The following is a 7,946-nucleotide window of genomic DNA, read 5'->3' as shown; positions in this document are numbered from 1 at the left end:
CATTTTTTACACATTTTGATTTCAAACTACTTACCACACATTAGGGCCCCTAGAATGCCAGGGCAGTATAACTACCCCACAAGTGACCCCATTTTGGAAAGAAGACACTCCAAGGTATTTCGTGATGGGCATAGTGAGTTCATGGAAGTTTTTATTTTTTGTCACAAGTTAGTGGAATATGAGACTTTGTAAGAAAAAAAAAATATAAAAAATCATCATTTTCCGCTAACTTGTGACAAAAAATAAAAAATTCTAGGAACTCGCCATGCCCCTCACGGAATACCTTGGGGTGTCTTCTTTCCAAAATGGGTTCACTTGTGGGGTAGTTATACTGCCCTGGCATTTTAGGGGCCCTAATGCGTGAGAAGTAGTTTGAAATCTTAATCTGTAAAAAATGCCCTGTGAAATCCTAAAGGTGCTCTTTGGAATGTGGGCCCCTTTGCACATCTAGGCTGCAAAAAAGTGTCACACATGTGGTATTGCCGTACTCAGGAGAAGTTGGGCAATGTGTTTTTGGGTGTCATTTTACATATACCCATACTGGGTGAGAGAAATATCTCGGCAAAAGACAACTTTTCCCATTTTTTTTATACAAAGTTGGCATTTGACCAAGATATTTATCTCACCCAGCATGGGTATATGTAAAATGACACCCCAAAACACATTGTCCAACTTCTCCTGAGTACGGCGATACCAGATGTGTGACACTTTTTTGCAGCCTAGATGCGCAAAGGGGCCCAAGTTCCTTTTATGAGGGCATTTTTAGACATTTGGATCCCAGACTTCTTCTCACGCTTTAGGGCCCCTAAAATGCCAGGGCAGTATAAATACCCCACATGTGACCCCATTTTGGAAAGAAGACACCCCAAGGTATTTCATGATGGGCATAGTGAGTTCATGGAAGTTTTTATTTTTTGACACAAGTTAGTGAAATATGAGACTTTGTAAGAAAAGAAAAAAAAATTATAAATAATTTCCGCTAACTTGGGTCAAAAAAATGTCTGAATGGAGCTTTACAGGGGGGTGATCAATGACAGGGGGGTGATCGGGGAGTCTATATGGGGTGATCACCCCCCCTGTCATTGATCACCACCCCCCCTATAAGGCTCCATTCAGACGTCCGTATGTGTTTTGCGGATCTGATCCATGTATCCGTGGATACGTAAAAAACATACGGACGTCTGAATGGAGCCTTACAGGGGGGTGATCAATGACAGGGGGGTGATCAGGGAGTCTATATGGGGTGATCAGGGGTTAATAAGTGACAGGGGGGGTGTAGTGTAGTGGTGTTTGGTGCTACTTACAGAGCTGCCTGTGTCCTCTGGTGGTCGATCCAAGCAAAAGGGACCACCAGAGGACCAGGTAGCAGGTATATTAGACGCTGTTATCAAAACTGACTCCATAGAAAGGTGTAAGAGCGGTGGGTACAACTCCTTCAAAACCCTTCCGTGCGGCTACCTCACAACAGGAAGTGACAAGGATAGCAAAATGTTACAGTTAGCATAAAATAACGGAACAGGTAGCAACAAATTACGGAACACTGCGCACTGACCTGTAAAAATTTGCTACCCTACCCTAGGCGCGCATGCGCTGTAGCCCTTTTCTTGTTAACTGGACTCGACGCGATTTCATACTGCGCCAAGCCGTCTTTTTTCACACATGCGCAGTGGGCCGGAATCTTCTGCTACCTTCGACCCTTTTTTTTTTTTTTGTGGAAGATAGTTTTAAGGAAATGAAATAAAGATTTAAAGGGGTTATCCGACTTAAATAAATCTATTCTAATTGCATTTATTGTAGACCAGTGAAAGATTCTTAAAATCACTTTCATCACCTATCTATCACTGTTTGGCCAGTTCAGTTCAGGGTCATGTTACACCTGACGTCAGTAACCCTGCTCTGCTGGTGACGTCTCGTTTACAAGCTTCTCCCTGCTTGAGGGAGTGGCCCGGCTCTGTAAACGAGACGTCAGAGCCTCTGGTGCCCTTCCCCCTCCAGCTCTTGTCACTGCCTCAGCTCTGCTATGCGATCACTCATGTGCAGTACACCAGAGCCGAGGTGATCTCTTCTCCAGCAGCACAGGGTATGTTTGTCCCTCCTGCATTCACTGGGGCTAGAGGTGGCAGTTTGTAAACATTCCCCTCCGCACCTGGATCCGTCTACAAATGCTGTCACTTGTCACACTGATCGGCGGATCCAGCAGGCACGCAGCTCCGACAACGGAGCTGCCTTTCGGATCCGGCGTTGCAAAAGAACTGAAGGACGGATCCGCCCTTCCGGTCTGCGCATGCGCAGAACATGAAAACTGTGAAAAAGACTGCAAGAGGGATCCGTCCATCGACATGGCAAGCGGATAGACGGATCCGTTATTGCAATGCATTTCTAGACGGATCCGCACCTGGATCCGTCTACAAATGCTGTCAGTTGTCACACTGATTGGCGGATCCGGCGGGCAGCTCCGACGATGGAACTGCCTGCCGGATCACACTAACGCTAGTGTGAAAGTACCATAAAAAGTCGAAAATCCAGGACTTTTAGTCAAGTGGCCGCTCGCTGTGCACTGCCGTGCTGCGCCATAGCTCCACCACCGTCCCCTTTATAGTCAATGGGGACAGAGCGGCAGTCCGGCGGCACGGCAAAATAGCGGCTGGCCGGATCCGACAGGGTGAACAGCGTGTTGGATCGATCCTGCCTCTAGTGTGAAAGTAGCCTAGGCTCCATTCACACATCCGCAAATGGGTCCGCATTTGTTCTGCAATTTTGCGGAACGGGTGCGGACCCATTCATTTTCTATGGTGACGGAATTTGGAATTAGTGCAAATACGTCCTCCTTGATATACTGTAATAACAGAAAGAAAATTTTTAGACTAGAAACAAAACCAAACATGAAAGAAATGTATGTAAAATAACATAACTTACACTGTACAGCTGCAATGTGACAGGGAGGTCTTCTGCCCTGTGTGTGTATTTATTTATTTTTATGCAAAGTGCAGAGCAGGGGGCGGGGAAAGGTCAGGTTGTTCACGCCCAGAAATATTCATGAGGCAGAGCTCAGGCTTTGTTGTTACACGCCCCCTCAGCATGTACTGCAGCCTGTAAACAAAGCAATGACAGGACCATGAAAAGGTGTAAATATGGGTTTTAACTTGATGAAATCAAGCTTAACCTAATTATATGTATATCCTGATGGATTTTAAGTGTTTTTTTTATTTTTTTTATTAACTCGGATAACCTCTTTAATGAATAAAATACAATAAAACAAATAATGCACTTTAAATAGTCCACGGATTATAAAATTGTCAGGATGGTTTTGTCCAGTGTATTGCAGTCTGGTTAATGGTGTTTATACCAGAGTGCTATAAGTCAATTGACGTCTTGTAATACTAGGAATCCACTTGTAGAGTAAAATAAATAACTAAGGTCCTCCTTTCCAGGAGACTTCTGGTTACAGTTCTGTTTCACAGATATTTCCCAAATATTATAAGCTGGTATTATGACATCAATGTAGACAGATGGTTGAAATATTCTAATTCAGTCTCTGATCGACTGCATGCATTGGAGTATTAGTATATGCTTCCCGGACGTTGGGTGCCGGTCATATGCACCAGCTTGCTTTATATTATTATTCAGTCCCGTAATGACTGTAGATGTTAGGCTTATATGTGAAGGCTTCTTACCTCCCTCGTTGTGGATGGTCTGTTTCGAGCGTGAGTCGGGCGGCGCGGGACACTGCCGGCGTCTCGCTCCGTTCAGCTGCAGCTGACTTACCCGAAATCTCACGAGGTTTCAAAACGGGATTCTCGTCCGGCACACTGAAATGGACACAGTGTATCTTCGGTATAGGTCCGATTATTGTTAAAGTCCTTCAATCCAATTTTACAGCATGGCCATGCCCACTGATGAAGGGAAGGAGAATTCCCGAAACGCGTATGGGCTGGATCGCACACCTGTAAGAAAAGCACCTCCACGTCTATGAGCATGGCCATGCTGTAAAATTGGATTAGCAGCACCTGTTCCACAGTTCCGTCCAGAGTGAGCCACCGCCCTATTGTTTGTATTTTAAATTCCATTATATGTTGTCAAAAGAGTATTACCGGTAATACTTTATATTATTTTAATTTTGACAATGTAAACTATGGAAATTAATTGTACAATTTTTCCTTTTTATTTCATTCACATTGTGCATGTGCATTTTTCATGTTGTGGACCAAATTTTTGGTTGGGATTATATATTGGTTGTTACCTCACAGCATGAAATGTCGCATTTGATGTAATTTTATATGTAGATTCTATTTGTTATATATGGCAAGTTTAATGAGCATTCCTTAGTAAGGGGTTTGTATATCCCCACCCCTGACTTCATTGGGGGTGTGAAGTGTGTTTAAAGCCCAGGAAGGATAGTCACCTTAGGTTATGACTAAGAACACACCTGTGTTCAAAATGTGTCAACCATGCTGGGGTGATGGTTTGTGTCCATGTGAGTCATATTCTACAAGAAGAAATAAAGTGCAACTGAGTTTTATTTCAAGTGCTGGAACTATTTTCTTCTATTCTCTACAAGAGTGATTTGCTTGGCTCGTTCCGTGCACAGGGCTGTGGATTGGGAGGTGAGCTGGATTTTCTCTTATGGTAATGAGCCCTTCTCTTCTTCCAGTGCCTGGAAGCCATTGTAGTTTAGGAAATAGTAATGCTCCCATCAGCTCTGTAACCCTGGCACAAATAATCATCTTTTCATTATGTAAAAAGGGAATACACCTGAAGAAGGACACTACCGTTACCAATTGGAGTATTTCATGGGTTGGTGGACGTGTTGGCAAGTTGCAGTTTCCCCAATATGAAGATGGATTATTATTTTAAACTTGCCTACTGTGGTTTATTACAGTCCTCAGTACCTTTAGCCGCAGGATGTAGACTAAAATAATAAGTGTTTACTCCTTGTTTTCATTTTCTCAGTTATATCTTTGCATGCTTTCTATTTTGTCTTTCAGGTCTCAGGACCTACTGTCGAATTCTCATGCAGGAAAATTATTGGTAATGTTTGTAATTTACTGTCAGTTCTAAAGATTTCAGATGGGAAGTGTCATGTCCCATGTCTCATGGTCATATTGCTGTTATAAGGAGCACACATGCTAACCTCCCATAAATACTACATCTTTACAAGCCATACCAGAAAGAAAAACAAGGTTTCAATGATGCCAGGTTTGGTGGAAAAACTGTGGTAAGCACCACTTTGTTTACTGGTTAAATACTGTATGGGGGCTAGGCATTGCTAAGTGGCATGCCATTTGTCTGTGGGTACATCAACCAACTTGGTACCTCCTAGCTGGTTGAAATACCCACAGATGGCTGGCATGCCACTTAGCAGTGCCTAGCCTCGACGTGTGGGTCTGTCAGGTGTCATCTGGTACCAAACAACTGGTTGAAATCAAAAGAAATAACAGCTAATTATTTACAATCTAACCTAAAACAGAGGGTGGCTGGGAAAGTCCAAAACTTGTTCTTTCACACAAACGAGTTTTCCGTATGGGTGCAATGGTGACGTGAATGCATTGTACCTGCACTCATCCCTGTCCCATTCATTTTATTGGGTCTGTGTACATGAGTTTTTTACACACGATTTTACGTTTTTCACTCATCATTTCTGCGTTCAGGCACAATTGCAGCACGTTCTATATTCTGCGTTTTTTTTTTATTTATAATTCTTTATTATTTTTTCCCAACAAGACATACAATACATTCAGAGTGTACATCTCTGAACACAAAACAGCACTACAAGTGCAATAGGCAATTCAATAATAAACATAAGGGCATTATGCATTCACAAATAAAGTACAGTCAGTACACGCAATCAAAATATGATGACATATTTAAGCAATCCTCCCACAGAACTAAGAAGTACTAGCAGATCGGAGTAGCAAACGACCTAACGTCCCATTTAATTGACCCACAAGGTACCATTCCGTAAGCGTGAACGGTCTCATAATTAACAGTATTTATTCGTCAGACATACAATGCACAATAAACGGTTTCCATTTCTGAAACAACCCCTTAGCTTGTCGTTCCTTTGCAGCGAGAGAGTTTAATCTCTCCATATGAAATACATTTTTTAGTTGTTCTATTATGAACTGTAATCCTGGAGTATTAGCTTGAAGCCATTTTTGCAGAATACTTTGCTTCACTACCATGCATACAGTATGAAACAAACGGGGTAACCCTACTTGACCTACTTCTCCCTCCTCATAATGAAATAAGTACAATTTGGGGGACAATGTAAACTCCCTTCCCCAGATCCTCCGGACCAATTCCCCACTTCCTCCCACAATCTTTTACTCTGAGGGCAAGTCCAAATCCCATGGAATAAATCAGAGAAACCTACTCCACACTTTGGGCAATTGGTTATTCTGTCTGGTTTAGCTGGATGAGGGGGGATATTAAAGCCATAGATAGCTCTATACATAAGTCGAATCTGAGTGTCCCTCCAAGACTCATTGACTACATGCCTCCTAACTACTTCCCAACCTTTCACTATCTTCTGTTCAATATCACCATCATCCAGCTGCTCAGCCCATTTCCCCAAAAATGTACTCCTATCTCTAGTCCCAGTGTAGATTGTAGAAATCGAAACCATCCCACCTCCTAAATCTAAGATCTTATCTAAAATATTTCTACGAACCTCCTTCTGCACCAACACCAGCTGATTTATCACAGCCTCCTTCAACTGAGACCATTGAATAGTTTGGAAGGACGACAGGGAGAACTTTGCCATCACTTCTTCTCCCGTCAGCCATCTGGGCTCGGTGTCATGTAATAAATGTTTCACATATAATATCCCCTTCCGCCTCCATTCCTCAAACAATTTATTCCTATTACCCTGTGGAAATTCAGGATTGTTCCGTAAAGGAAGATGCTTGGAGATTCTGTAGGACAACTAGTACTTTTTCCGAAGAATCCTCCACACAGCTATTGTATCCTTGAACAACAAAGATTGCTTGATCAATACAGGAATCACACTCAATCTTGAATGTAACAATGCCACAGGGGACCAGGGAGCACAGAATTCCCTTTCCAACGTTAAGGCTGAGTAAAAACTAGAGCCATTTACCCAGTCGCATACATGCCTTGCCATGCAAGCCAAATTATAGTTCCTTATGTTGGGAAATGCTATCCCTCCCTGTTCAATCCCTTTCACTAGGGAACTCATTGGTATCCTAGGCCTCTTGCCATGCCACAAAAAGTTTTTGAATGCTTTAACAATTTTAGAGACATCTTTATGTTTTACCAAAATGGGGATAGTCTGCATAGGATAGAGCAATTTGGAAACTGACATCATCTTAATAAGATGATTACGCCCCAGCAACGACAGCGGAAGATCATGCCATCTATGCAATTCCTTAACTATTTTAGTTATTAACGGATCGTAATTAAGTCTGTATATGGACTCAGGAGTGGTCCCAACTTTAATACCCAGGTGTCACGGCTGTATGTGAGCAACAAGAGCATGCACAGAAAATAGAGCTACTGACCGGACCCAAACTAGGGAGGATAAAGGGTGACCCCTGTCAGACCCTCAAAGCTCTCCCTATGCTGCTAAGCCCATGCCTGGATCCAAATGGTGGAACGAGGCATGCCCGCGTACCTAAGACTGATGACCACTGTAACCCCTACAATAGTGGAAGGGGCACGGCCACCGGTGCCCTGCTCAGTATATGGAGGGAACCGTGGTCGCCTCGGATCCAGTCAGAAAACACACAGATACACTACAATGTCTGCACACTTAGCTGAAGGAGCTGCAGCCGCAGTGAAGACGGATCCAAAGACAGGCTGGCAATATCCGGAGTACTTGCTGCAGCAGAACACAGGTCCAGTGAAAGGATAGCATACAAGGGAAGATACTCAAGCAAGAGCTACAACTCAAATGAGAAATATAATCCACACACTACAAAAGGAGG

The sequence above is a fragment of the Bufo bufo genome, chromosome 4, assembly GCF_905171765.1.
Source record: "Bufo bufo chromosome 4, aBufBuf1.1, whole genome shotgun sequence".
Taxonomy (NCBI): domain Eukaryota; kingdom Metazoa; phylum Chordata; class Amphibia; order Anura; family Bufonidae; genus Bufo; species Bufo bufo.
Note: the sequence above shows the minus strand (reverse complement) of the source record.